Source organism: Acanthochromis polyacanthus, chromosome 16 (assembly GCF_021347895.1).
Source record: "Acanthochromis polyacanthus isolate Apoly-LR-REF ecotype Palm Island chromosome 16, KAUST_Apoly_ChrSc, whole genome shotgun sequence".
In the NCBI taxonomy this organism is placed as follows: domain Eukaryota; kingdom Metazoa; phylum Chordata; class Actinopteri; family Pomacentridae; genus Acanthochromis; species Acanthochromis polyacanthus.
In genome coordinates, this window is record NC_067128.1 from 21,920,929 (window position 1) to 21,928,164 (window position 7,236).

Sequence of the window (7,236 nt, forward strand, 5' to 3'; positions counted from 1 at the left end):
AGCCCCAGCCCCCACCAGAACCCCGCACCCCACGAAACAGGTTTAGTGAAAACTCTCAATTTGTGAACCCTGAAATGAGGAAAACTCAGAGTTTTCCATTTCACGAAGCGAGGTAACTCTAACCAGGGAATGCAGGGTAACTTTAGTCTGTTTCACAAAGAGGGTTAACTTAAACTCTCAATCAGTTACCGCAGTGACAGACTCTATGGCTCTAACCTGGTCGCCAGCAGGTTTATCTGAGAAAACCTCGAGTTTCTCTCTGTCTCCGCCCTCTTTCAGCCACACACGCTGTTTCATTTCCTCATTCATTCAGTCAGTAAGCGGGCGAGTTTTGGCGTAGAACAGCTTTTATTAACGATCCAGTGGATAAAGGAGCAGCATTACTGCACAGATAATTAAATATTCGTCGGTAGATTATTATCAGACCGCGCATAAATGTTCTCGCATTTCCGGACAATTATCTGTTTGAGCGGTACCGTTTCATAATCGTTTCAAGTCCATAATCTACATAAACAACCTAAGTCATGCTCCCACATCCAGCAGATATTGTGTGTTGCACTGTGGTTCTTTGCAAATGGAAGTTTTTATGTCGGAGATGCAGAGCACTTCAGTCAGACAACTGTATGCAGGACGGTCAGAAAAGTGTTCCTGGCCCTGAAACGGCTTTTACTCATCATTGCGGTTTTCCCTGGACATAAACCTGTCAGAGCATCAAGGAGGAGTTCCACAGGATTACAGGTGAATGATAGCCTAGCAGCGCTAGACAACCCATGGCAGCGAATTTAATTCTCTGCCAGGGTGGGTCTAGTTACCCTCCATAAGGCTCGAGGTTGGATGCTCCTAAAACTGGCCGGAAGAATCACCATGAAGTGTAGAGTCAGAAGGCGGGCATAACTAAGTGACAACAGAGGCGCGACGATTCTGACAGAAACAACCGGAAACAACTAGCCTAGCCGCGCGAGACAACCCACGGCAATGAATTTAATTCTCTGCCAGGGTCGACAACAAAAACGACAACAGTCGTTGAGCTCCATTAGCACCGACTCTGAATAATCTTTCTGTTAACATGTCTGTAATATACTTGAGCTTCACCCATTGACTGTATAAATAAGGCTTCACCGAACTGCCGCATCCTCTGATTTCTGGCACTCTAGGAGCCTATTCGTTGCGCTGATTGGTTGTATACCTACCCAATTGCTGCAGAGTGATTTGATAGACAACCTTTTAGCCCGCCTCCCTCCCTGTCGCACGTGCCTAGACCCATGCGTCTTCAGAGCATGGGTCTACCACGGCTAGGCTAGGTGAATGATGTAGAGATCTCTTAAATTAATTTTAAATCATATTCTGTTAATGACATTGTGCTGCACCCTCAGACTGGGATTAGTCATTTTAATTTCTTGTAGGATTTCCCAGTGTGATTGGCTGCATAGATGCACACACATCCCCATCACAGCTCCCTCACATCATGAATAGGAAGTCCATTCACAGCATAAATGTTCAGGTAGGCTGACTGTGGTTTCTAAATGTTAAAAACTGCGTCATAGTTCAACATGTGTCATTCTCTGCACTGTCCAGATCATATGTGATGCTGCATACATCATTTCTAATGTGGAGGCCACATGGCCTGTTCATTACTCCAGGATTTATGGAGAGTCTAACCTGAGCAACAGACTGCAGCGTGGTCAGCAGCCTAAAGATTTTTACAATATAATTCACTTGTCTCCCTCCTTTAATATACTCTGATGTATCCACTATACATTACAGGAAAGTTTGATGGCTTTCTGCTGGGTGACAGGGGTTACCATGCCAACCCAGGCTGATGACCTCATACCCTGACCCTGAACCAGGCCCCCAACACAACTTCAACCGGGCTCACTGCAGGACCAGAGCCCGGGTGGAGATGACTATAGGCCTGCTGAAAGCCCGTTTCCAGCAGCTACATCACCTCAGAGTGACCCCTGAGAGGGCCTGTGATATTACTGTGGCATGTCTTGTTCTTCATAATATTACCACTATTAGAGGAGAGCAACACCCTGCCCTACAAACTGAAGACCCAGATGATGACCTCATCCACCTGCAGCTATCCAGGACAGCAGAGCAGTCAGAGACACCGTATGCAATAATCACTTTAGAGTTTAAGTCACCATCATCACCACCACAGCAAATAAAGACATGATACACATTTCATTTGGTCTTCTTTATTTCCTACAAATAACAGAGATAGTTCAGTTCATGTTCCAATAGTTAACATAATTCACCTGTGACCATGTACCCACCTCTAACTTGAGTTCCAGTATTTCAATTTCCAGATCTTTTTTTTTCAATTTTTCTCAGCAAATGCAGTTTGTAAATCTGTTTTACTGATAACTGGGAATACATAGAGGACATTAAATTATACAGTTGCACATTAATTCCATGGAATGAATCTCTGATGTTTACTGAACATCCATCTCACTGTGTCAATCTGTGCAGTGGAAGTTGAGGAACCATCCTGCTGGATGTGGCACTTTTCATTCCTAAAACATTATCCAGTCCATATCAATGCTAATATCCAGTTTGTTTTTCCCCCGTACTGAAATATGATGTACAGTGCCTTGCGAAAGTATTCGGCCCCCTTGAACTTTTCAACCTTTCGCCACATTTCAGGCTTCAAACATAAAGATATAAAATTTTAATTTTTTTATCAAGAATCAACAACAATTGGGACACAATCGTGAAGTGGAATGAAATTTATTGGATATTTTATACTTTTTTAACAAATAAAAACCTGAAAAGTGGGGTGTGCAATATTGTTCGGCCCCCTTGCATTAATACTTTGTAACGCCACCTTTTACTGCAATTACAGCTGCAAGTCGCTTGGGGTATGTCTCTATCAGTTTTGCACATCGAGAGACTGAAATTCTTGCCCATTCTTCCTTGCAAAACAGCTCGAGCTCAGTGAGGTTGGATGGCGGTGTTGCACTTCTTTCTAAAAACGTTTTCAAACTCGCCATATGAGCGCGTTAAAAATTTCCAGTTCAAAAACGCAAACTTTCGCTTCCCCATTGCCATGGTGACTCGAATCGGGGCTCCATTGATGCTGTCTTTTCAGAGTTGTGGTGCACGCGCTTAACTCCGAGTGAAACTACTCCGAGTTGATTAAACCAACTCAAATCAGCCGTTGTGAAACCGAAAACTCAGAGTTTCCTATCTCAGAGTAGATCAACTCAGAGTTGAGGATTAAACTCAGAGTTTGTTAAACCTGCTTCGTGAAACAGGCCCCTGAAGTGTTCCTGAGCCCATGTGGTGATGTCCTTTACACACTGAAGTTTTTGATGCAGTGCCGCCTGAGGGATCGAAGGTCACGGGCATTCAGTGTTGGTTTTCGGCCTTGCCACTTACATGCAGTGATTTCTCCAGATTCTCTGAACTTTTCGATGATATTATGGACCGTAGATGATGAAATCCCTAAAGTCCTTGCAATTGTACGTTGAGGAACATTGGGCCTCATTCATGAACGCGTTCGTAGAAAAGCGTTCATAAGAACGGCTTTAAGAACTCCCAAGAGAAAAGTACGTTGGATTCACGAAGCGTTCTTGACAAGCCAAATCTGTTCTTAGGAAGGAGATGCGCCGGATTCAAGAACAGTCTCTACGAACACCCTCCCCTCTTATTAACATGACATTTACATTGTATTGACTTGTAAATGTAAAAGGTACACCCTCTAAACTTCCTTATAAGGCAGCAGCAAGAGAGTGTTTGAGACACGTGAGCACTGGAGTGCAGGTGAAACTCTGCCCACCAGAGTGATGGTTATTTCTGCAGATGACAGAGCTTCAAACAGCCAATAAAGTCTGACCTGAGACAGCTAAACTTTTATACTCAGAAAGGGTGTGTGTCGTAATAAAACACCCTCTGCCTCTGCTGCAGTGACAGGTAAAACTGCCCAGGCCATGTCCGCCTTGTCTCCCCGGTCAGCGTGTGCACGTGGTCAGCGTGGTGGATATTGCGCGTGCACGTGGCGGCGGTCATCGCGCGTGCACGCACGCCATAGTGGTCATTGCGCTTGTACCTCCCACAGACCTCCAAACACGTTAATGTGACCAAGTGCAGCTTCAGATCTAAAATCTGATTTTGAGTTTAACTGGCACTAAACTATAAAACCATTGATGACTAAAATTCACTAGAATAAATCTAGTTTTAAATTAAATAATTTATGGTAATATTTGTATCATTTTAAGAAAAAAATTCAAATTTTTGGATCAGTTTTGACTGTAACAAAATTCTAAAAGAGCAGATTTTTTGTGTGTAAGAGTCCTCCTGAGTGTTCTTAGAATTTGTTCTTACTTTTAAGAACAGGTCAGTTAAGAACACGTTCGTGAATGTCAAAAATCTTCTTAAAAAGGCTCTAAGAACAGATTTGTTCTTAAGAGCACTTCATGAATGAGGCCCATTGTCCTTACACTGTTTGACTATTTTCTCACGCACTTGTCCACAAAGAGGTGAACCTCACCCCATCTTTGCTTGTGAATGACTGAGCAAACTCCTTTTATACCCAAGCATGGCACCCACCTGTTCCCAATTAGCCTGTTCACCTGTGGGATGTCCCAAACAGGTGTTTGATGAGCATTCCTCAACTTTCTCAGTCTTTTATGCCACCTGTCACAGCTTTTTTGGAACATGTTGCAGGCATAAAATTCTACATTAATGATTATTTGCTAAAAACAATAAAGTTTATCAGTTTGAACATTAAATATCTTGTCTTTGTAGTGTATTCAATGAAATATAGGTTGAACATGATTTGCAAATCATTGTATTCTGTATTTTTTTTATGTTTAACACAACGACCCAACTTCATTGGAATTGGGTTTGTATAAATATATATATATATATATATATATATATATATATATATATATATGCCATTAACTTTATCAGGTGAACTGCAGGCTGTTTACACAGAGCAGAGAGGGGAAAACACGGAACAAAAAAGGGAGGAAAATAAGACATTCATGCTTGCTGACTGAAAAACATAGGAAAAATGTAAATAGTTAAATAATTGTAGTTTGTGCAGTAACCGTTTCTTTTTAAAATTGACTGTGCACATGTTATGATCCCTGCTCCTGCCCCTGTTCTCTTCTGTCCTCCCTTCTTTCTCCCTCCTTTTTCCTGTCTGTCATCTGTCTCTCCCTATTCTCAATCTCTCTGGTCTCTCTCCCTCACTCGTCCCATGACATCTTTCTCTCCTTGTCTTGTACCTCTGGCTCCCTCTGTCTGCATCTGTTCTCTATCTTTCTGCCTGTCTCACTCTCACCCACCTGCCTGCACTCCTCTGATTACAGCTATGTGAATCAGCTGCACTGATCAGCCCATTTACCTCACCTGTCTTCAATTACACCTCCACTATATAAACCCAGCTCAGTTACTCATTCCCTGCTGGACCATAGACTCTCATATTCTGTGGCATCTCCTGACCACCACGCTTCATGGGGACAACTCTGCCCCTGTACTCCTGCTGGGTCCTGTATGTTTCTCCACCTTTACTTACCTTCCCCATTTGGATTCCCACCAGTTCCTATTATGTCTCCAACCTGCTGAAATTCTGTTTAGTGTCCCACCATTTCCCAGATTCCCTGAGCCTGCCCCTTCAGTTTAGTTCCTTCCTGTTGTAAGTACCCAGTTTTGTTGGATTAGTTTAGTTTATTTGTTTGTAGTTTACTTAGATTTCCCCGCTGTTGTTAGTTTAGCATTTTAGTTGATTTAGTCTTGCCTGGTTTTCCCAGTTAGGTTATGTCAGCTTTCATCCCTGCTTGTTCCTAGTTCCTCCCTAGTTTGTATCCCTAGGTTTTTGTTCTTTCTAAATAAAGTTCCTTTTTTCTGCTAAAACCAGTTTGTCTGCTTCTGTGCCTGCATCTGGGTTCTCCGACTCCCCCACGTAACAGGACAATTACAAGGTGCAGACCTTATGCTGCAGTGAAAGTGACCCCATAGTGAAGGAAAAATGTGATAGGAGGTTTGGAAGGTTCCAGAACTTAGCTCATTCAATTAAAGACTGTAGCTTTGCCTGTATCATTTCATTTAGTTTTAACAGCATGGCATACCTTAGAAGTAGAATTAAAGTGGTGTTTACATGTTCTCCCTGTGCATGGTTGGGTTTTCTCTGGGTACTGCAGCTTCCTCCCACAGTCCAAAAACATGTTTAGGGTAATTGGTAACTCTAAATTGTTCTTAGATGTAAATGTGAGTGTCTATATATGTAGACCTGCGATGGACTGGCGACCTGTCCGGGGTGTTCCCTGCTTTCACCCTAATGTGAAGACATTCAACTGCCTGATGCACCAAATGCAGATGAGGTCATTCCAGAATTGGAGAACATTTTAGATCCCATCCATCAAATTTCTAATAATCCATGTACAAAATACTAAAACATGCAGTTACTGTTTAAATGTACTTGTCCTGAGTCCAAATCTTTAAAAAAAAAAACTAGGAGAAAAGAATGTTTGAAAATATTTTTAAAATACCAAATAAGTTTGGAGTTCCCCTTAAAATGCCATTTTTCTCTTGTCCTACCCCCTGATGACCAAATTGAATCTCAAATAAAACAGTTTAAATGAAAGTTTAAATCTCCTTTTTTTGGCATATTTTTTTCATTGATGTCTCTTGTAATTGTGGGAGCATTTTTTAATCAACATAATATTTTTTAAAAATTACTATGTATGGAACGGGTGTCCCGCAACAACCCTGTTAGAATAACCTTTTTAGCTGGTAGAAGAAGAACAAAACAGTGAATCACATGATAGGCTGGAATTAAAATCATCAGTTTTCCAAGAGAATGGGTAGAGCAAAGCTATGTCCTGTCTTCTTTTTTTCCAATTTTCATAACGTTGTCAGCCTTGACTGAACGTCTCACTCCACCTCACGCAACTCTGTTATGCATATAACCAGGATAAGACAAATTCTTTTATTTTTCTTTACTTTTTTCCATCAGTAGGTTTGGTCAGCAGTAACAGCTAGCTACCTATCGAGCTTCTACTCCTGAGAAAAAGCTAACATTAGCATGGATTAGCAACCCTGGAATTATGATTAGAGTAAGGTTAACAAAAAACAAACATAACATGGAATAAAAATGGTACCATTGATGTGTAAGCTCAGCCAATCAAGTCTTTGATAGTTTATTACCTGTTATTGATGAATGTGTAACAGAAAATTGAAAAAGAGAAGGTTTGTTTTTTAAAAAAAATTGAAGCCCAAATGTCC

The 7,236-nt window shown here is 41.5% G+C and overlaps 1 protein-coding gene across 2 annotated transcripts in view; it reads right to left on the minus strand.

Moving 5' to 3' along the window:
* The window catches only part of rgs6 (regulator of G protein signaling 6), a 174,855-nt gene that overhangs the window by 157,863 nt on the left and 9,756 nt on the right, over window positions 1-7,236 (minus strand). The window lies entirely within an intron of this gene.